This window comes from Apis florea, unplaced genomic scaffold (genome assembly GCF_048593485.1).
Source record: "Apis florea isolate Af1SG1 unplaced genomic scaffold, ASM4859348v1 contig_3571_pilon, whole genome shotgun sequence".
In the NCBI taxonomy this organism is placed as follows: Eukaryota; Metazoa; Arthropoda; class Insecta; order Hymenoptera; family Apidae; genus Apis; species Apis florea.
In genome coordinates, this window is record NW_028256783.1 from 15,544 (window position 1) to 41,726 (window position 26,183).

At 21.2% G+C, this 26,183-nt stretch overlaps 1 long non-coding RNA gene across 1 annotated transcript; it reads right to left on the reverse strand.

Moving 5' to 3' along the window:
• Window positions 1-23,986: 23,986 nt before the first annotated feature.
• On the reverse strand, window positions 23,987-25,735 carry LOC147656616 (uncharacterized). Its single transcript, XR_015294098.1, has 2 exons — window positions 25,185-25,735; window positions 23,987-25,095 (listed from the first exon to the last, which is right to left on the reverse strand). It is a non-coding gene; the product is annotated as an uncharacterized LOC147656616 (long non-coding RNA).
• Between the last annotated feature and the right edge of the window lie 448 nt (window positions 25,736-26,183).

The window sequence follows — 26,183 nt, forward strand, 5'->3', positions numbered from 1 at the left end:
TGCAATAATTTAATATTTAACATTTAATAAAATATTTAAACAAATAATTATCAATCGAAAAATGAATTGTTACATATTATAAAGAAGAAAGAAAAGAAAAGAAATGTTAACATTTCTTAATAAAAATATTACTATTATAACTGCAAACATCTAAAATAATTAAGTGTAATTTATAAAATTATTATTGAATACATCTAATATTTATCTTTTTTCTAGGTTATTATATATATAATATAATTTAAAATATATATATATATATATTTTGGTCGAATATATAAGTATTTCTACTAGATTTGTAAATCTTCGATTTTTAAAACATTGTAATTATATACACTTTCTTTATTAGCTAAACCTTATTTTTATGATATAATTGCTGATGGAGATATTGATTATTTTTTTATAAAAATTGAGAATGAGGATTATTGAAAAAAAAATAAACATTTATTAGAATAATTTTAGAATAATTTAGAAAGTTATATATATATATATATATATATATATATATATGAATTATAATTGAAAATTAAAATTGAAATTATAAAGGTTTAAGAAAAATAGTACAAATTAGATAACTTATTGAAAATTAGATATCTGAATTGGAAAATTTATTTGTAAATTTATAATAAATTGATTGGACGATTATAATGGAAAATTTACTATAGAATTTATCATTAATAAAAAAATATCTCTAGTAAACAAACTTCTATAAAAAAAGAAAAAAAATACCTTAAGCTAAAATGAAACTTTAGATTGTATTGTCTTTGTCTGAATCTAGGTAGAACGGTGGATATATCAAATCATCAGTAACATTATTTTGCAAAAATGACTCGATATTGAAGATGCCGAAGGTTTTTATGATCTGAACTTCATCCATAATGGAAATTACCTATTATCAATGAATTATATCTTATATTGGTAAGTATGATATAAAATTAATCAATTAATAAGTATTTTCCAATTTCGAATTATATATTATTATGTTATGAATATATATTATTATATGTGATATACATCCATGCGAAGAAAAAAGGTAAAAAGAATGAAATGATAATTTGGAAACTTTATTTTCTTTCTTCTACCGCTAAAAAATACATAGGTTATATAAAAAATAAGTGTTATGGCCATCTAGCGTGATTGTGCATTTTTGAATCTATTTTGAAAAATAGGAATTTATAAAAATTTTTTATTGCAAATATGATTTTGAAATTTTTAATCAGTTTTTTTTTTTGCATTATATACTTATAACGAAGAATAAAAGTCTCAAGAAACCATAGATTGCAAATAAACATTTTTTTCAAAAACAATTCGAAAGTTTTGTAAAATAAACTTTTAAATTTTATAAAATATTTTATTCAATATAATTATATTTCTTATATTAGTAATATATATATAAGTAATATGCCAATTATAATAATTGATGAGTCAGCTGGATATTACAGATTAGCTTGCAAAATATAAAAATTTGGTAAGAAAAACAGAAGAAATATAATAGCATCCATAAGTTATTTAAATGGGTGTATTTGCAATTATGGAATTATAGTGTATCTGCAAAAAACAAGACGAATCATAAAAAATATTAAATATTCCGTGTTTATTTTAGATGATTTTCTAATAACATTAATGATGGCTGAGCAATCTTATTTAAAATATTTATTTGAATAATATTCAAAATATTTGTTTTTAGATATTTAAAAAATTTTTTTAAATAAAAATCAATAAATTATTAAATTTAATTAAAATAATGCTTTTAATTTTTGAAAAAATTGAAATGATATTTAATTTGAATCAGAATCTTCGAAAATTTCGAATAAAATGATTTCTTCTTTTCATTACTATTTATAAGTAATATAACAGAACTTCTGATAACAGAAACTTTTCTATAGTTTCTTTTAAAAATTGTTTTTTTCATTCACTTCTGTCTCATTTAGTCAAAAAAAATCTAATAATAATAATTTGTTAATCATATAATTACATGTCTCTCTGCAAAATTTTCTTGAATATTTAATTTTGTCGATAATAATCGGAAACGGTTATTCTGTTATATGACTTTACTCGTTTTTTTCGATAAATAATTTATAATAGAAAGAAAATTACAAGAAAATAAAATATATATTGAAAAATATATATTGATAAATATATACACTGTTAAATTATACAAACCTTTATATTCGAATTTTTTTTTATTTTATAAACATTCGATATTATATTTTTATTTCGATATATATTTATTATTTATTTATTATTTATTATATATTATTATGATTATATATATATGATTATATATTATTATGATTATATAATCACTTCCAAACAATATATAAGATCTCGGTTTGTTGTTTCAACAGAAATTAGAAATTAATTTTTTCATTAGAATTAGCAAAAAATATTCCATTAATATCAATAAATAAATTTAGTTTACTTTTGAATTCTCTTTGAATTTTTAATTTTTTGTGGACTTCAGAAATTTCTTTTTTCTTTTTCCAACATTTATAGTTCATTATTATCATCATTCTTTATAGTTCATTTTTTAATAAGAATCTTATATTATATATAATATAAATTATATTATATGAAATATACATAAAATTATTATATATATTTTATAAGATAAGTGAAGTATTTTCAAATAAGAAGAATATTCAAATAATTGTATTTGTTGGGTATAAAATGGACAAATCGAATTTATTTCTATGTTTGTTATATCTATTTTTGTTAAATTATTGAAATCTTTTGGTATTGCTCCAGTTATAAGATTTTCGTATAGATGAAATGTTTGTAAAGGCATTATATATTTTAACGCTAACCATTGTTAATTATTTTAAATTAAATTCTTTTCTCATGTACATTCAATGTACTTTCATGAGTACTACTTAATGAATTTATTGCATCATATAATTGATTTCATTTCTAATTATATCAAATATCTTTTTTAAAATCTTTCTTTAGAATCTAATTATAATAAGATGGCAATATCAGTGATACTGAAGCCATTGCTATAAGATCATCTTAATTTGAACACAATTCAATTGTAGAGGAACAAATTTAAATATATATTGACATTGAAATATATATTTGAGATTTGAATTTATTCTCAAATATTTATTTATAATGAGTTCTTTAGTGAGATCTATCAGTATCCCATTTTGATATTAAAGTTAATGAGTTACAATCATCTTCTTTTAAAATTGTCAAAACATGTTTTAAGCAAATTAGTAAATATATAATGGTATATTTAATAAATCTTGTATTAAAAAATATATTTCATTGCGATATTATAAATATATTTCAAATTAATATTACTTGTGATAATATCAAGTAATATTTTTATATTATAATAATTTTTAGTAATTATAATATTTTTAATATTTTTTCATAACAATTCATTTTCTCTTTTAATAATATATTTGTAAGATGGATATGATTTTTTATTAGAATTTCTGTCAATTAAATATTATTATTTCAAAAGATTATTTTGAACAAACATCGATAGATATAAAACTTTTAATGGTAATAATTTTTCATTATTTTTCTGTTTTAGTTTTAAATAAACAGTTTCATATTTTTTAACTTATTTAGAAAAATGAGTGATATGTTTTTTTAAGTTGCCGAAGTACTTCTTTTTCTCGAAGATTGCAATTTCATTTGAACGACAAAAATTATTTTATTCATATTTATCATACTTCGAAACTCTGTTTTTTTTCTCTTTGTTCTATTGTTTGATTCATTAAATGATTTTGATATTTGATTCGATTGTTCTATAATTTTTTTGATAAATTTTTTTTTCCAGTGTATCATTTAGCCAATTATTATTCTTCTTGTAAAATCGATTAATTTTATATTTATTTTTCATTTTCATTAAAATTCATTTGAAATATAAAAATATGTGTTTAATCTTGAATTTGTTGTTGAATAAATATCGTAGTTTATAATATAATTTTTGATATAATTCAATTTCTTTTGTATTGAATTCTCATTTTAGAACATAATTAATTTTCTTCGAGATATTACATTTATTTTTGATAGAAAAATAAAGAATTAAAATTAATAATTAAAAATTTAATTTTTTATTAACAAAATTTTTACATTAACTGTTTGTAAATGGAGAAAAAAAACTATTAATTAAGTTATTCTGTTATATATCTGCTTCAAAATTTTATAATTATAAATGATTTCAATTATAAATTTTAAATTATATTATAGATTATATATTATAGATTATTATAAATATATTATTGTTCACAAAAGTTTATACACTTTTAAATATTTTTTATACATTTATTACATTTCACTTCACTTCAAAATGAATAATTTATATAATATATTACACCACGCTAAAAAAAAAGTATTCTAAAAAATTAAAAAATATGTTTAAATATATAATAATTATAAAATATAATATAATATAATATAATATAATATAATATATATTATATTATAATTATATTATTATTAAAAGAAAGATTAATTTTCAAAAATTTTTTTGTTTCGCTTGTAATTTTGAACTGATTCTTCTTTCTATCTATTAGATTCTCTTGTTTTTTGGTTTAAATGACTTCATATAAATGTTACGTTGAGATAAAAATTTTTTAAAAAACAAAAGACGGACGTAGGTTGAACTAATTTTTTTTTATTATAGATATGAATCTTTAAAATATATTTGAAAAATTGAAATTCACTCTAATGTATAATAAAATTATGAAATGTTACAATAATAAAAAATAATATTGAAAAAATGATATTAATTATTGATATTAATCGTTTTAAATATTAATAATCACGAAAAAATATATAATAATGATTTTTAAAATATAAAACATTTATCAGAAAAATTTCAATGAGAAAAATGTCTATTTTAAAACAAATATTATTTCAAAAAATTTTAAGAACACATATTATGATAATTAAATATTTGAGCATGAATACATAAATGATTAAAAAAAATAATAATAATAATAGAAAATTTCTCACATACCTAATAATAAAAATCTTTGAATATCGGAAATGAATCATTTGAACGCAATATTATTGCAATCACATTTTATTTGATTTCATCATTTTAGAATGATTTTATCATTCTAAATTGTATATAGAAATACAATCAAAGAAATATTGGCCAATAAAACAAAATGATAGATATATACAATAGACTTCTCATTGAATCTTATATTGATTAGCTTGCGTTGTATATCAGGATCAATAATTTCGCTATCTTTGAGGAAACCTATTTTTTTTTTTACCAGAATCAGAGACACCGAATGAATAATTTTAATTAACTATGCAAATAATTTTAAAATTAGAATAGCCAAAATTGTGTCATAAATCTTGGACTGAACAGAAATATAGTGAACCATCAAACTTGATAGTTTGATTAAATTTTCACGAATAATTTGAAGGACCTATTTCTATACTACATCCTGATTTTTGATCTTTCCTTTTCTCACATCACACAAAAACATATAAAAGTAAGATGAATAAATAATCAAAAGCGCGATTTTTCAAGAATTTAAAAAGTTAAAAACATATCATAAAGAAAGTTGACAAAGCATCATTCACATTCAAAATACAAACATAGGATGTAATCATTTCTTCAATCACAAATATACAAATTTTTTTCGAAACGAGTTCTATGTTTCTGCAAACAAAGATAGTAACATTGAAATATCATCAAATGAAACTTATAATTCATAATACATTGCTAGAAATATAAGAACTAGAGGAAAATAAATTTTTTGTATCATATTCTGATTTCGAAAATTTGAAAAATTATGTGTGTGGATGCAAATAAAAATATACTGCTTTCAAAAATAACAAAAGTTTAAGAAACATATCAGGAAACATACATGCAGCATAATTTGTGTACAAAAATAATATGAGGACGATGCAGAAGATTGTTTTCATTTATCTATAGACAGTTTTCATTTATCTATATAGACAAATTATTGATATTGTTATAAAATTATAAATGTTATAAAATAAAAGAATTAATACTTTTTTTATTACGAGTAAAACAAAAAAGTGAAAAGCGATTGATAAAATAAAAACAAATGCATTTTTTGATATAATTTTCATGATTGAAAGATTTCAAGAATCTTGTGAGAAGAAAAACAATTTATGGAGACAAAGCACATTATTATTATGTCAAATTTATACAGCTGCAATATTACGCGATAGATTTTTAGATATTCTACATTTTACAAGATTTGATGATTTCATAACAAAAAATGGGAAGAAAAATATAAACGAATAATTAGTATTTCGTAAGATGACAAATTTTTGCAAAAAATTGTTGTAAATCTTATTCAATCAGAATACACAGGTTACAATTGCACAATGTCTTTTCGAAATGAAAGAATACAGAATAAAAATTACTATTCGGCTGATATTCGCTGATGCAAAAATATATTGCTGCAATTTCGTCATATATTTGAAAATTGAAAAAAATAAAATAAATCAAGTGGTGAAATAATTAAACGATTTTAGAAAGACTCTGTCACATAATAATGATTATGATTATTTTTTTTACAGATCTCTCATTGGCTAAAGATTTATTGAAAATATTTTTTTGATTGGTACAATTCACAAAAAGAGAAAAGAATTCAAATAAATTCAAAATTTAATATAAATATCTAATTAATATTCATAATACTTTTTATTTATTTTTATCTTTATTGTGCATCTAGAAATAATAGATCCAGGAAAAAAATTCAAATTAAAAATTATTGAATATTATAATAATTTTAAAAGCGACATTTTTGATAAATTAGTTCAGAAATATTCAAGCTGTTGATGCATAAAATGTTAGTTACTTAGCTTATTTATGCATCATATCGATATAGCAATATATAATACTTTTGTTATATGATTGACAAAATATTCAGAGAAGGAACACAAAATTCAATACATTCTAAATGAAAAATATTTTTCGAAACGATAGTTGATGAATTACTATCATAAAAAAAGACAAACGTACATTTGATAAATGATGAATGTAAATAAATAATCTAGTTGCATATTATACGAGGCATTGAAGTAACTGGAAGAGAAATAAATCAAAACTACATAGTAGAAAGTGTTCGTGATGTTATATTTGTATTGGTAAGGATAAAAAATGTGCTACGAAATGCAAAATAAAAAATATATCTGAAAAACACATATTATAAATCAAATCCAGATGTACAAATCAAATGTCTTTATGAACTGTAATAAATATTATTAATATGTTACAAGCACGTAATACTTTCTCTATTTAATATTATTTTTTTATTTACATTTTTACATTATAAATCTAATTGCACAAAATAAAAAATAATGATGAAATATTAACAAAATCTATACATACATATATACATATATATAAATTATTTTAATCCATCTCCGGCATTGCTGATATATTCAAACTCCGAGGATTAAAATTTTTCAAATTGACTTTTGATCGGTTAAATTGGCCAATTGGACCATTATGTGTAATATTGCTGAGATTAAATCATCTCAGGAATTATTAATTAAGTTTTAGTTTTTTTTCTTTATTATTTTTGACACGTGAAAAATAATTCTGATTATTGTAATTTTTAAAAATTGTTTTATATTTTTTTTCGCATTTAAAGAATTCGTGGAATATCTAATCAGTATGAATAAATAATGAGTAAATGTGATGATATTTGTTCATACGTTATACCAATACGTTATACCAATACATGTTGATATAAATGTTGAGAAATTGTGGTCGCTATCACATGTATGAACAGCTCCATGTGTATAAATAGAATTTAATATAATAGTAAAAACAGAAAATTTTTTTGTAAATAACTCGAAAACTAAGATCGATCGCTGATTATATGTAAAGGAATAAGTTATTTAAAATAATAATCTTTACAATATATTTCATTAAAGTTGGCGAGGAGTTGTATTGTTAATCACATGTTTCCATTTTATTGCTTTAGATTATTTCATTATTTTCTTCGAAAATTTACATAATACATTTTCTCAAATATGAATTGAGATCAACAAAGGAAGAAAGCTGTAATTATAACAAGCTGGAATATTTAAAGATATCAGATTTACATAGCATTATGATTTTCAGTAAATTCAAACGAAATATATTAGAATGTTCGCGGTTGATCTCGTGGATTTTTCAAAATTGACTGATTTCGTACGTGGTGTACTGATTAGGATTATTTTACTGGATTGTTCGAAAAGTAATTTCATTTTTTCACACGAGTGTCGCTAGTTAAATGTTTATCCAGCCAACTTCATTCTAAAACGTGTTGTTATTATATATTTTTAAAGTTAGCATTTCAGAATTTATTTATAAGAAAAATTCATTTGATTCTGTGCGGTTGTTTTTTATGTATAATAACATATTCTATTTTTTTTATTACCGAAAAGGTAAAAATGCTGCAAGAAACAAGTTATGTGAAATCTATGGATAAGATATATTAACGTCAATATCAAAATTGATTTTCAAAATTTCATTCCGACATTAAAGAATTTCGACATTAAATGCACCACGTTCTCGAAGACCAGTGGAAACTGATGAAGAGAAAATAAAGGCATTGATTGAAAAAGAAAACCGACGAAAAAGAACTCGAGAAATTGCTATGAGATTGAATTCGACTGTTCATGATCACATGAAACGATTGATTTCGTTTCGAAGCTCGATATTTGGGTTCTACATGTTTTCAAAGAAAAAGATTTGCTCCGTCGCATTGATATCTGTGATTTGCTGCTCAAACGTGAGGAAAATGATCTATTTTTAAAGCGAATCGTAACTGGAGATAAAAAGTGAATCGTTTATGACAATGTTAAACGAAAATCATCAAACAGCCAGCGCAAAGCACTTTGAAAGCCAACATTCATCAAAAGAAAGTGATATTCTCTGTTTGATGGGATTTCAAAGGAGTTGTTTTTTTTTTTAATTTCTACCTGACAATTATACGATTAATTCGGAATTGTACTGCAATCAATTGGACAAATTAATTCCATCAAACAAAGGAGATCTGAATTAATTAATAGGAAAAATGTAATATTTCATCATGATAACACTAGATTAGAGTTTAACGATTCGCAAGAAATCGCATATTATAGCTTGGATGGAAGATGCTACCACACTATATTCGCCAGATCTGATCTATTTAAAAAAATGTGTTTCATTATCATCGTCAAAAAAACGAAATTACTTTCCAAACAACTAATAATTTTAAGCTGAAAGATCACTCTAATTGTGAAGAAATGAATGAATCAAATTTACTTGAGGTTATTAAAACTTAAAGTGTAAAATGTTGTATTATTACTGCATATATTATTTTTTTCATTAGTGTTCTAAAAAATCAAGAATATTTCAAGCGATGAGAATATTTTAAATGGTCTAAGCCATGATCTAAATTGTACAGGATTAGCAAGGTTAGCAATTCGCAAGTCGATTGTATCTTAGTCTTTTCAAAGATGTGGGAGAATGGCCCTTATCATACTTCTAAAGAACTTTTCCCTTGTTGCTCAAGTTTCAGTTATCAGATTGATCACTACTATATATATATCTGGTAAAAATTTGGTAAAAATAGAAGTATAAACATATATATATGTAATAGTGATTAACTATTCTTGGTGAAATGATTAACTAAGGATTGGTTTGAGAATAAAAAGTGGGGGAATTGATTAAATGACACGAAATTCTACTGTATATTATATTATAGATAACATTATCTGAATTGATATAATGGATATTTAACAATTTTATTATAATCAATAATTTATTTAGAAATTTCCATAATGTAGTTTTAATGCAAACAAATTATCTGTTGATCGAAAACTCTTTTCATTATCTTTTTTTTAATTTTTCTTCTTGTATTTTCTTTTTTTAATATTTTTTACATTGCTTATTTACATTGCTTATTTATTGTTGCATTTGTAAAGGAGTTATGAAAAAAAATAGATTTGAATTATCGATAAATAATTAAAATAAATAATGTTATTGTTATTGTATTTCTAAATACGATTGTATCAATATTACTACAATTTATTTCTTAAAACAGAATTCTTCTTTATAAAGGAACTTTCATCAATTCATTCAACACGTAAATTGGAATGGATAAAACGATTTTTTAAAACTTTCGTATCATTTCATATAAACTTTATCATAAGATTCACGAATTTATATTATTTTTCTGAAATTTCTAATTTTTTGTTATTAAAGAATTGTTAGCAACATTTATCTCATGACATGTGTTTATAAAATCTATGTTTTAAAAACTTCATTAGTTAATATTATTAATTTTATAGAATACTTAATAATTATAGAATATTTAATATTCTTTATGCAATAATTTTTTCATATGCATAATTTATTTATTGTTATATTTTTATGTAAAAAGATATGTCTCTATATTCAATTGTACCTATAGAAACTGTTTGTTGCATTTATAATATATGCTATCAGATTTTCTGTATATAAAAAATATTTAAAAATAATTTATCATGTTAAAAGTATCATTATTATTATTTTCGCTATAATTTTAGGACCTCTATTATTAAATATATACGTATATGGTTCTAAATTTGTATATGATTACGTATGATTTGATATAAGAAAAACAAGTAGCTTCAGACATTAAAAAATGTATATAATCAATAAATTTTAATTAAATCTTTTTTCATAGTAATTAAAAAATATTTTTTAAATAATTTTACAAAAAATATAATAATAAAGCCTGTGGTTTTACTTTTTCGAAAATAGATAGCAACAGATATTTTTTTCTTTTCTTTATTTAATTTCTTCTCTTATAAATGTCACAGTAACAATATGAATATGTCAATATCTATTGTTAATCAATCTATTGTTACTCAATCTTTGCATTTATTTCACTGGATTCAATTTTCTTCGAAGCTTTCCCAAGAATGCAAAGAATACATCTTGTTTCTTGATTAAGCAAATTGTTTTTTTTTATTTTGGTTTGTTTATTCTTAATTATATTTTTTATTAGTTTTTTTTTCATATAAAGATGTCAAAATTTCATTTTTTTAATTTTGTTTTGAACGAGTTTTTTATAAGCATTAAGCAAAAGTGATAAAACATAAACTATATTTTGTGCTATTGATTGAAATACAGATATTGTAAGTTTAATTTATAGAATGATTGACGAATACCGATTTTTTATTCTATAACATTCTTTTGAATTTATATCATATAAAAAATTGAAATAAATATATCATGATTCAAGAGATAAATTCTAAAATCTTCTTAATGATTATAAAAAGAATAAAAATTAAAACATACATACATATATTAGATTTGGAGTAATATTAAATACTTATTGAATAGTTTTTTGCACTTTAATTCAGTTTTCTTGTTCATTTTATTTTAATTGTTCTAATATTCGTCATCTAGTATATATTTTTGTCCTTATCTTCAGAAATTTACGTCAAAAGATGTAATTTCATTGTTTTTTATGAAAAATTTTTTGATTTTTTATTTATTTTTCGCATGCTAGAAATGAGTGGATCCGATGTAAATAATAATTTGTTTATAATTAAAATAAATGAGTAATAATTGTTTAAGTCAATTTTAAAATATCTAATTCTATTTGCATAAAACATCATTTATTGCATTATTTTTCTTGCATAATGCAAATGAAACGAACGAATGTGTTTATTTTACGTTTCTGCAATTTTGAACAATTGTTTAATTGATATTAATGATATTAATTCACATTAACATGAATCAATCAAATATTTTATATAATGAATATATATATTGAATTATTTAAGATTATTGAATGAATGAATTAAAAAATTAATATACATTTTTATTATTTTTGTAGTATAAACTTTAAATTTATCTTTGTTATAAGTAACCGCTTGATATTGTCTCCAAAGTAATTTTAAGCATTTCAATAATAAAAAGAATTGTTTGAAAAAATATTGTTAGCCCTAACTTGTATTAAAGCTATAGTATATAGCAATAAAATCAATTTAAATTAATTACAAAGTTAAGTTAATTACAAAGCTGTTAATAAAGTTCTATTCTAAAGTAATCAAAAGCAAAGTCTATATGCTAATGAAAGTTTACGTTTATTACTAAATTCAAAAGGTTTTAAAGTTCTGTTTGTTCGAGATTACAAAGTTCGAAAGATTCTAAGATGTAAAATTTTGATGTTCAAGAAGTTCTGAGATTACAAAAGTTCTGATTTTGAAAGAGTTTTAAAATTCAAACAGTTCTAATGCTCAAAAAGTTGTTCCAAAATGTTCGTATTCTTTAAAACTTTTCATGTTTATCTTGTGAGAACACAGGTTCTTGAAGTACACAAGCGGCCAATAACACTGTGGATCATTCCGAATCTAAAGAAAATTCCTAGAATGAGACTAAAACTATTCACAGAATCGCTATTTCCAAGAAATTGATCTTCTTTGTAATAATTCTCCTCAAATAAGATGATGTTGATTGTCATTGAGATTGATATGAAAATGTCGTTTCAACTCCAAAGATCACATCGTAACCACGCCAAAGTATTTCTACAACAAATATACAATTCCAAGGTCTTCCAAGTTTTTCTCTCAAAAACGGCAATTATCCTCGTATCATTCTGTACCACCTCTGTCTCAACAACAAAGATAAAACAAAGATATAGATTTTTTAATTGAAAATTTAATAAATAATTTGAAAAAAATTATTGAAAAATTTTCGACTTGATGAGCTTTAGTCATATAATTTATAATAAATAGCTTATTAAGCTTAAATTATTATATATAATATATAATAGTTTATTATCTTAGTCGACAGTTTATGATTCATGAAAATTCTTTGATTCGTCATTGTTGATATAATGATATTTAAAAAATTATATTAAAATTATATATATTAGATATATATTTAAATCATATCATAATTATTATTTTAAAAACTCATTTAAAGTAAAGTAAATGTTTATGAATATAATTATAGCAAATAATATTTTGAGGTATTATTGCTACGTCAATTATTAAATTCATTTCTTTTTTAAATTTATCTTTAATATTTTTCTTCTTTGAATTTATTATATTTTTATCGGTTTTTGTTTTTATTTGTTATTTTTTTAAATAATTTGTATGCTAAATGCAGTAAATTTTTAAAAGAATTTTATTCTATAAATTTATTATAAAATCCAAAATTAAATAAATGATATTTTATTATATCGGTAAAATTCTTTTAATAAATTATTAGAATCTTTTATTGAAATAATTTCGTAAATATAATATTTCATTGTTAATATTGTATTGGTAATGACATTACGTACTTTTACACTTATATACTTATTTTCATTGTATATTTTTTTCAAATTTTTCAATTTTATTTTTATTAAATTTTATTATTATTTTATAAATATTGAAATTAAATTTAGAAAGTATTTAAACTGTTTTTTTATAATCTTCAATCTTCAATCTAATTTGAATTTGAATGTATTAATTTTGAATGTAATTATATTTCTCTCAAATAGTTTTTGTTATTTTCTTTTTCTTCATCGCAATCAGAAAAACGATATCGAATTTCGTCATATAATTTTTTTTTTACAAAAATTACAAGTTTTTTTTAAATATTCTTATAAGTTATACAAATTTTGAAAAATAAATAATAGATTTATAGAATTATCATTATCAGAAATTAAACACCTATTTTGACTGACTTGTGAATCGGAATCTGTCTCATTATTAAATTTCTGTTCTTTTTTTGTAAATCATCGCATTTCATTTCATATTTTTTTTAAGAAAACACTTATTTTCGTACAAATTTTCAACTTCATTTAAATAATTTACTTATAGTAATATATAATAATATATATGATTTAATAACTCTTGTAATTTCAGCTTGGTAAAAAACTGTCAAATTGAATACTTCTTTAATCGGATAAATCTCTTTGCTAATTTTTGTATATGGGGAAAAGTTTTTTTATCACTTATGCGAATTACTTCTTATTGAGTTCGCAATCTAATATTTATATGTATTGCTAAAATTTTTAGTGATAATTTGATAATTAATCTATGATAATTTTTTTCCTTTAATTTTTAAATTTAAAAACTTACTTTTTTCTGCGTAAACATTTTTTAATTTCTTTGTTCTTGTTAAAGATGTAGCTATTTAGAAACACTTGGTTCTTCTTTTTCTTTTTTTTGTAAAGAGAGGAAAATATTCTTATGTATCAATGGGACTGATATGATCATATCTTAGTTAGACACATTTCTATCCATTAAAAATCTTTTCTCTAGCTTCAAAATAAATATAGTGGATTCATGAAAGCTAAAATTAAGTAATTAAAATTATATAATCCTGGAAAATGATAATTGAAATTATTCCCCTTTGAATATTTATTAAAATAACTAATTTTTGTTTTAGATACAGCTGAATATATTTCCTGTTTCTGCGCAATCAAAAATGTCTGCTTTCAGAGATCATGCTAATGCAATATTAATAAAAAAACTCGGCTATTATGTGATATCTCTTCATTCAAATTGAGCAATTTATAATAATAGCAAGATCTTTTTCTTTAATTTCATTTTTGTCATTTTGATGCTTCGTTCTCTGATAGCTAAAAAAAAATAAATAGTAATGAAAAATTGTATTGATTAATATCCAAAATTTTATGCCTTATCTGTGATGCTTTTTATTTGGCAAATATTGTATCAGTAATGATTCATATATACTCAAATACTGATTATAGGTAAATAATGAAACTTGAATTTATTATTTATATGTCAACAATGGATTGAAATTTTGGATGAGTCATATTCATTATTATCTTGTGTTAATTGTAATATTTGTCATTTATTACATGAAAAAAACTTGCAAAGAAGTTAAAATATATTGCAGTTAAATATATTGCATTTGCGTAAACTATATGGAATATGTTTATAGTATATTGACCAATAATTAAAAATTATTGATTTAATGTGTAATTCCTATTAGAGTATAGGTTCTTTCTCGTTCTATTTCTTTATCATAATTATTATATCATAATGGGAGGATCATAAACATTTATGATTAAATGTACAAGAACCATGTGTGAGATGTAATTCGTCTTAAAATTATGCATTGAGCTCTTTGTAATTATTATTCTTAGCAATCATGTTAGCCTATATAAGGGAATATTGTACAGTGTAATATATATAGACTTCTCATTCTCTATCATATAAATTAGGCATAATAATATCATTCATTAATAATATCATTTTACTCGTTTTGATCATTGTCTTTTCGATATACTAAATCTCTTCTCACTCAATCAAACTTCAGGCCAAGATACTTTATTGTCTTACTAGAAATAGTTTTTCCATATATGTATCTCTAGATTTTTATTTATCGTCTTAGAACTGAGAAGAATAATTTTAGTTTTGTCCTTCATAGACAAGCCCTATAGTATTCATTTATTTTTTAATGGTATTTATTTTGTCAAATATACAGTTAATGATTAAAATGAAAACATGTAAGTAAACAAATAATCGATTTTATTAAGAAATAATTTCAGTTATATTATAATGAATTTATAAATAAATAAATCTGAAAAGTAAAAATCTTACTTCGTTAAGATAACTAATAATAAGAAACTTATTCATATTTTAATTTTATTTCTCAATCTCATCATTATTACGAATGGATTTACTTCACTTTCAATAAAAACATTCTTGCGATAATAATTTACAATTTTTTTCAAGTTTTTTATTAATTTATGAAGATATTGTATATATTATTGTGTGATTATAAATATAAATATAAAAAAAGGATATCTATATCTGACTAAATTTAACTCATTATTTCCAAAAATAAATTTATACTTCTTTTAAAAAACGTGCTTACATGTTTATAAAAGAACTTTTGTCATCCTTTTGAAAAATGTAATTGATTCTGACAAGGATCAAATTTATTTTTATACACATTTCTATTCTAGAAGAATAGCACTCTTTAAATTCTTTCATATCCAAACAAGAAATTTAGAAAAATTAAAATTGTTAATCAGGATTAAACAGATTTCTTTAGAACATTATTAATCTTATCCTCGAGATCTTTAATATATTCTAAGAAATCTATAGAATTGTAGTTAGCCATTTATAATAGTCTTTATAACTATAGTGTTTTCATGAAGTAATACACTTACAACTTGAATGCTTTAAGTTATTAAAATCTGTTATCTATAACGCAATATCCCCATTTAAGTCAAAGAATCAAAATGTTCTTTTACAGGAACAAGTCTGGGCTAATCTAATCAAATGAATTTACAGAATCTTTATATATTTTAGTACTTTATTTTTTTTTTATATATTGGATAGGCTGGTGAGATAGCATGTTTTATACTTTTTTGGTGTTCTTTTTGTTGAGCTATTTTCTCTAATTAAAAAATCAATATTTGCATCTCAATTTTATGGTTATTTGGCAGTTACTTTTTATAAAGTTCAAATGAAACTTGAGTCATAGAGTACTTGAATAGATAACCTGATATATTTATAATTTTTTTCCTATCTTTTTCCTCTATCAATCCGCTTCAAATGAATGCTTTTTTTATTTTCTACGTTCACTTAATGCACTAAAAGCTTTCTTTATTTGTTGGTATTCAAATTTATAAGCCAAATTTGATTTTGGTTTAGAAATGAATCATAGTGTCTCCTTACTTCCTTTATTAGAGATGTTTATTAGAGATTTAATAGAGATCAAATTTTTTGATTTTCAAATTATTTTTTTCTTAGATGAATATTCTTCAGAATTTGATAACATGATTTTAAAAAAATCAATTTTTTATTACTATGTTCAATATTAATAAATATTATATTAAATGTTCCATTTTCATGTTATGTTATACACAACTGCATAATTCATAGCCATAATTTTGATACTTGATGGATCACAAATTTATAAACAAATATTTAAAATGAAGTATGTATGAAAAAATACAATATATTGAATATATTCAATAATGCTAAAATAATTATTATTATATAATAATAATTATTCTAATATTCCAATATAAAATATTATGATTTTGTAATTTAATTACTTATTTGATTCACAATTCCATCATTTTAATCATTTTTCATAAAATTTTATAATAATAACAATAATCCTTAAATTTAAATTTATATTATATTGATTATAATAAATGTAAATTCTTATACTTTATACTATTATATTCTAATTTATATTCTATATTGTTACTATTATACTATTATACTAGAATTTATAACTATAGTAATGAATTAACTTTAACAATTTCATTAATAGATAGAACTTGCGATCAATTAAACTTTTTTAACGAGGTTTTCGTTTGTGTAGCGTTGTTCTTATTCGAAGATTATTTATATGAAGAGATATGTATTGCTTTATCTCCATTAATAAGTAATATTTAATATCTCCACTAATAATTAATAATAGGTTATATTATCTCTATTCAAGTAGATTTTTTAAATTTCTCGTTATATTCTCAAAATGATTGAATAAGAATTTGTTCATTACATTTTGTACTTTATAAAACTAAGCTAAGCTAAAAAAAAAAGATAAAAATATGAATTTTAAATGTTTATTGTTTAACCTGTAAAAATGATAAAATTATTTTAATATTATTTATTAAATACATTAATTATATATTTTTTCGAATTCATATAAAATTGTACTAATATTAAAATCTTAATATATGAATAAATATTTACGATAATGGTAGGTGATTCTATTTCAAAAATTAGTTGAAAATTTTCTTTATTTTCTTCACTCTTTTTCTGTTAATTTTACGAATAATATAAGCATTCATAACGTTACTCACATAATAAAACATGTGATTAGTAAATAGGTACATATATATATAAAAGTATATATAAAATCAATTTTATAAAATTTATTTCTCTATGTAAAACAAGAATTTATAATTTTGAAATTATAAATTTATAAATTTAATAATTTTGAAATATTGAGATTTTTATTAATAGAAAATTTTATTTTCTGATTTAATTACATTGTATTCTTATGTAATTATAATATAAAAATATTCATATATATTCATTTTCGATAAACCAATTCGAATATTGTTTAAGTATAATTTATATTATGATTCGAAATACTTTATCCAATACTTCAGATAAAAGTAATCAAATATAATATTAATAATTTTGAAAATTTTTGAAAAATAGATTGTATATTAATAATAAATATATAACAAATATTCAAATTCAATATTTTCTTTTACAATATATGTGTGAAAGAAAATGATATCAGTATTTGATCATTACACTAAAATTCTTTACATTTCAGCAATAAAATTATCAAAATATCTATGTTTAGACTTTTTAATGACTTCTTTTAATATTACAATTGATGAAACATTCTATTACATACAATTATAAAGAGTATATTAATATTGACTTTAATTTAATATTTTTAATAATCATATCAATATCTAAATGAATATTTTCATTTTCAATCATGCAAATAGTTGATGAGACGTAAATTTTAAAGATTCTTGAATATAAACACTGAAATGAACAATTGAATAATAAGAAATCGAATTTAAAAATACACATCTAAATATTATATTATAAAATCATTTAGTTACCAAAATGCAGTGAGGAAAATAGTAATTGTATTCCATATCTATCATCAATATTATCACCAATTATAATAAATTATAATATAGATAAAATATAATATAGATAATATAATATATAGAATGGCAGTTAATATAAGTAAATCTTTTATTAATATAGAAATTTTATTAATAAACAAATAGGTATAAAATTTTTTCTAAAATTTTCTAAAAAATTAAATGATAGAGTATTGTAAAAATAAAAGAAATCTTGAAAAAAAAATCATACAAGATAATGATAATAATGATAATATTGTACAAAATTTCAATAAATTTTCAAAGTTAAGTCAAGAAATCGAAAGTAAAAAAATATTATTAAAAACTCCCGATATAATATAATCAAATATTGATGTTAAAAAGCATCAAATTCATCTTATTGGTGAAATTTTACCTATGAAACATGGACATTATTAAAATAAACTAATTTAAACGCCTATTTGAAATTAATCTATTTTCTAAAACAAAATAAAATAGTATTTCATATATACCAACCACACCAGGAAAAATTCTATAAGGAATAGTAGTTAAAAATTTACACAATTCCATTTCATCAATAAATAAAAATGACCATAAAAGAAGAATTAAAAGAAAAAGGATTTAAAATTGGAAATGTCATTAGCAATTAAAAAATCAAAGCGCTTCTATTATTTTTCTCTAGGAAATCAGTTAATAATAAAAATAATAATATATACATTAAAATATCTATTCAATTCTTCAATAAAAGTGAAAGTTTTTTTATAAAAAAAAAAAAACATGTCATCATTATGAAATATATGGATATATGAAATATTAGTATAAAGCCATATTACTATACTATGAAATGCGAAAAACCATCTTATTAAATCTTATTTACAACGAAACAAAAGATATTCGAGCGAAATGCGGAAAACCATCTTATTAAATCTTATTTACAACGAAACAAAAAATATTCGAGCAAAATGCGGAAAACCATCTTATTAAATCTTATTTACAACGAAACAAAAGATATTCGAGTAAAATGCAGATTGTGTAATAAATTTCTGAAAATTATAAAGAAAAAGACAAGAAATAAGCTAGATAAAAATAAAATCAATTCGAAATCAAATAATATAGGAAAACATAAACTATGCTCAAGTAACAAGAAATAACAGAATCAATAATAATAACAACAATAACAATATTGATATATTAATATAATCGTATCAACTTCTTTATAAACATTATTTGAATAATTAATGAATTAAGAAAGCATTATCATAAATCTGTTCTGATTGACAAATAAATAAAAACAATGGATTACAACATAAGAATAACTTCATGTAAACTGGAAATAAATTTCATTCTATTAATAAAAAAAATAAACTTATAATCCCAGAAACTTATTTTATGGAACCGTAATCATAATTATTATTAAATTAATCTTATATAAAACAAAACAACTAAATTTGAAAAAAAATTCTGTAATCCACGAGAATTGAAATAAAGGATATAAAACAGTTCATTGATTATAGGCGAGATTTATTGTTCATCATGACAACATATAAGAATTTAAGTGAAAGATTCATTCTAGAGGAGAATTTTAACTTTATTTTCAACAATTATTTTGAAAATTAGTGAATTACATAAAACATTGATATCAAGAGGATCATATTGGTATCACATCAGTATAAGCAAATCTACTTATTAATCAATTGATTCTTAAAAAATAGTGGATTGACTTTACTTGATTTTTTGATAACAAAAGAAATTTCATTAAATCAAGTCAATGTAAAAACTCAAGTCTTGATTTACAATTTGATACAAACTATTTTTTAGTTGTGCTTATGCTTACAGAGATTACTAATAGAAAAGGGAAATCAATATGAAAATCATAATATGTTACAAAAATGGATTAATCTTTTTACAAAACACGAGTATATCTCTTTTTAGATCAAAATTGAAGACAATGTAGATCAGATGACAATATAGAGATATTAAAACGATACTGCTGGATATCATTATTTTGAAAATTAAAGAAAAAAAAAACAATTAAATTACTCATCATTTGTGAGAAATAAAATTATATAAAAAAGAAATATTAAGAAAAAATAATAAAACTCTAGACATTTCTAAAAGAAAATTAAACAAATTATTAGAAATTAAAAAAACTTTTATATAAAATAAAATAATATAAAATATAATAAATTATATAGAATAAAAAAATGATAGAATCCAAGAATATATATAGAATCCAAAACTCTATTGTCTCCATTGTCTATATCAAGGAGAAAATCAATTAAATTTTCTGTACTTATTACAGAAAATTATAAAAAAATTAAAGACAAATTCCTCCCATAAAAAAAAAAAGAAATAATATTTGAATAGAAAATAATCAAGACATAATTAAAACATTTATTTCTCTAAAATATTTAGACTGATATTCTGATGATGTAGATAATATCTGATGATATCTGATGATGATATCTGATGATGTAGATAATGCAATTATATGACATTAGTATTCACTTTAATCCCAAGAAAATAACAGAAGAAATAAAACTGTTCAATAAAAAAAAAAAAAAAACACTTGGATAAGATCTTAAAATTTTGCAACATTAAAAAAAAGAAATAGTCACAATAAATATAACGCAATATCGAGAACGTAATATTTTTCAATAATTTTACAATGATAGTTTGCTATTGAAATAATTCTATTTCAAAATCGGACAAACTTTCAAATGAAATGATTTTTTACAGATTCAATATTTAATTTCACTTATCAATTTCATCAAAATTATTAGAAAAACTGTTCTTAAGATATTTGAAATTAATGATGAAAGAAAAATTAATATCATCAGTTCAGATTTTGAGAGCAATAATGATTGAAAATTAAATAATTAACGAAATGAAGTTTCAAGAATTGCATATTTCAACTCGTTCCTGGAGCTATGATATGTAATAATAAAATTAATTTATTATAAAGTTTACTATTAACAAATTCTAATGTAAGACGATCAAAAACAAAGATCATATGTTAATGAATAATTTACGTTTATCACTGAATTTACGATGTTCTAAAATTCCAAGTTCCAGATTACAAGTTTGGAAGATTTTTAGATGTGAGAAATTCTGAGATTACAAAAATCTTAAATTATATAATATAATTTTATAATATATAATTTTATAATTTAATAATTATAATATATATTATATAATATAATTATTATAATAATTATTAAAAGTTCTGAAAAAGGTTCAAAAAATTCGTACCCTTTAAAGCCCCCTTTATACTCATCTCATTTAAGGAAAATTCCTAGAATGAGATTATGCCACCTGTAAAGTTCGCTGTTTCTCAGGAAACTGATTCGTGAATGTTTGTAATAATTCTTCTTAAGTAAGATGATGCTGATTGTCATTGAGATTGGCATGATTGGAAAATATCGTTGTAAATTCCAAGATCACGTTGATACTCCAGCCACGCAAATTGTTTTTAAATATACAAAATTTCGTTCAAATTGTTCTCTTAAAAACAAATGTAATATATAACATACAAAATTATTATATAAAATCAAATCTTATAAACAGCATTGTCTTCGAAATATCATTCGATATCTGTTCAATGTTTCAACAATAAATCAAGCTTTCAATAGAATATATAGTATACAAAATTGTTATATAAAATCAAATCCTTTTGACTATTATATTTTATTCAAATCAATAATAAATATTCTAAAATTTATCCAATTCTAATGAATATTCTATAAAGATAATATAGATCTTATACTATATTAAATTACAGCAGATTTTCCTGAAAATATGCTTTCAATCGCATTTTTAGCATCGCATGAAAATCCTGTTGATGCAAGATTCAAATTCCTGTAATATTAAAGAAGACAGCGAAATAACAAAAAAAAAAAAAATGGAAAATTAAAATTAATGTTCATATCATATTTAAATATGAATAATATATCTAGAAGTGAAATTAAATGAAAATTTCAAGACAATGATAATATTGGATACTTTGATTTTACATTATTTTAACAAATTTACATGAAAGACTCACATAAAAAGAAAGAAAAAACAACGGGACTGAAAAATGAAAAATATATTGGAACATTACATCACTATATAACATATTTCTTTGTAAAGTTGTATTATTCTAGTAAAGATATATGGAATATAACTATAGGAATGTGTCAAAAAAAAGCAATATAATATTCATTGAAAAATTTCAAAACAAAACTTTTAGATTTATTAGATAATTACTATTCATGGTACATAGAAATATTCTCCACAATGATTTGAATAAAAATATAAAAGAATAATTCGCATCAACATACAAAAACAGAATAAAAGGTTTTAATGAACCAATTAAAGAAGCTAAGAATTAGAGAACTAGAATTACAACTTAAAAGAAAAAGGACTAAGAAATAACTGCTAAACTGTAAAATAATATATAAATAATTATGTATTAATGAAAATGCTGCTTAAAGTTATTAATATACACATCTAATATTTATCAAAATTACTGACTTAATTTTATAAAATTAATTATAAATCTCAAACATATATGTATATAACATTATCGTTTTTCATAATCTTAATGTTATGAATGATATAAAAATCATAATGAAATATTGAAGTTTTATAAATAAAATAATAAAGAAATATATTTGATACTGTAATACATGTCTATTTTTTATTTATGGTAAGGACTTAATCCGTTTAAGGGATTCTCTTCGAGTTTTCCATTCTAATGAGAATTATTCTAATTTTAAGGTGGTTCAAGCGTATTTTCATTACTACTAAGATGATACATTATCCCTTCTATTACTAAAAATAATTCAATTCGCGTGAATGATATATTACGCGATTATAATAGTGACAATTATAATAATTTGACATATTCTTGTCTTGTGGATATTCGGTGTAGAAAAGTACTTTTAAAAATAAAGGTGATAATACATTGTACAATACATTGTACAATACAACAGTAACTTCAAGATTGTTTACCTATTCTAGATCGAGCGTTATATTTTCTGGCAATTGCACAAGAATCTACAATATATATTATTTGTAGATATAAGAAAATTTTTGTAATATATCTATATATAATATGAGTTGTTTAATGTAAAAGAGTTGTTTGATGTAAATTAAAGAAGTGATATAAGCTAATTACTAAATAAAAAAGATGAAGTAAAATCTATAAAATATATTCTATAAAATACAATCATATTAAAGAATATTATATCTCTTTTATTAAATCATTATATCATGAAGTAATAATCTTATTTTTTCTGGAAAATCAAAATATATAATCATTTTTTCATTATTGTTTTGATTTACATTCTTACTTTTGCATTCAATTTTAGATAGTCTTCATTATCAGACTTACATTTATTTTCATTCAAATTTATATTTTTATTAAATGAAAAAAAGATATGTTTACTGAGGTAGACATTATATTTTTATTACTTTATTAATTATTTAATTATAAATTAAAGAAAAATTAATAAAATGTATAAAACATGATTTATGAAACATGAATTTTTTTTTATAAATTTTGTTATTATATTTTTAGTTATATTTAAGAGGATATCTATGATTAAGAAAATTTTATAAATTACACGTGTTCTTTTCTATTGATTGTTCACTCTGTATGAAATTTCTATTTCTGACAGTATCTATGTATATATATATCATTATTGCCACACATATATATCCATATTTATAAAAAATAGAATGCTAAGTAGATTTTAGAATTATAATTTCTTTATTTTATTATTCGCAACAAATCTAAATCAAAAATTAAAAAAATAATGAACATAGAAACTACAGAAAGCGATAACGTTATACTCTTATTTATTGCTTACTTTTGCAAAATCCAAAGGTTCTCAATGTCATTTATATCTTTTGATGTTTTCAAGAATACTAAGAATAAATAATGAATTGGAGAAATATAATGAAATGAATCCTTGTTCTTCGTTTTACAAACCTGACTACATTATTTAATATTCGTAAATGATTACAATTTTTTGGTGTTAATTTACAAATGGTATTATATAAAGAACAAAACTGAATCAATAAATAAAATCTTGATAAAAAAATTTGAATGAAAAACATTTTTTAATAATAAATCAAACATAACGTGAAATATCTATTTCGTCAATGTTTTCAGAAACTTAAATTATATTTTAATTCTTATCGTAATGTTCTTTTTTTGATTGAAAAAATTAAAATATATGGAAATTTTGCATCATAATTTCTTATTAGTTTTATCATACTTTAATATTTTGTTCTTTTACTTTGACATATTGCTTTTTATTTTGATATATTGTTTGTATAGTTCTAATATTAACATATTCTCAATTAATCTTCTGTAGAAATCTTACGAAATTTGTTTCCATTGTTTTATAACACGAGCATACAATTCCAACGGTGATTGAAGTTGATGACATATTTTACGCATTATGAATTCGTTTTTTCAATAATTCCAATATATTTTCGATAAAATTTAAATCGGATGTTTTGCGTCGATTTAAAATAAGTCAGTCTGAAACAAAAAATGTCTGAGTAATCGACCAATTAGTTACACTTTTTGCTATGTGCTTCAAGTCTCGAAACAACAAACGTTAAATTTACCAAAAAGTGATCATTGAACAAGAAAAATTTATTATCTTGAAGTGAATCTCTGTATAATTCTAGATTTTTAATTCATTAGCTTCTTCTTTTCAAATCCATAGCTTTGATTGTTGATGATTACTATGGCCTTCATAGTCGGTATCATCCTCTATAACGTTTACAACATTTTCATAGAGGAAGTAAAATATGATTGTCACTATCCTTATTTAAAATAGTTATGAAATCATTTTTGCGATATTAACAGAACTTTCACTGTCATCAACAATGCTTAATATTCTTTTTGACGATATTAAGGAAACCTTTGTAATATTTTTCAAGAAAATATATCTGCACGTCCGAATGCGACCAAGAAAATTAGTAAGTGTTTGTCGTCGTACTACATCTCTCACAATATTATAAATTAATAACACATATCTGTAAAATTTATAGATAGTCTGAGATATCAGGATCCAGAACTCAAGGATCAGGATTCAGATATCAAGAACTCTTGCCTGTCACAAAGTATTTGACAAAATGAATTTATCTATGGTGATAAATAAAAGAAATTATATAATGAAATTGTCTCCAATTTCCACAAAGAAATCGTAGAATTATATCTTGATCAAGATATTAATCAATCGATTTTGCGATCTAATCCTCGGAATTTCGAAACGGATCAAAACAATCTATGCATATGTAGATTTCGTTATTTTATCATTACTTTTTGTTACAATTAGCTTTTCAATATTATACAATAAGTAAAATAAAAAATGATATATTGTTTATAACATATTTATTAACATCAATATTTATCACGATTCATGAATATATATTTAATTTGACTTATAATATATATTTTTACAAATGTATCATTTCGCATTTGACATTTCATATATTTTGTATCTTTATCAATTTAAATATCGCGAACATTTTCTATCTGATGAAGTTGAACATTATTTCTGTGTTCTGATTTATTTTTCTTCTAATTATCTCCTGATAGCAATTCAATTAAAATATTTC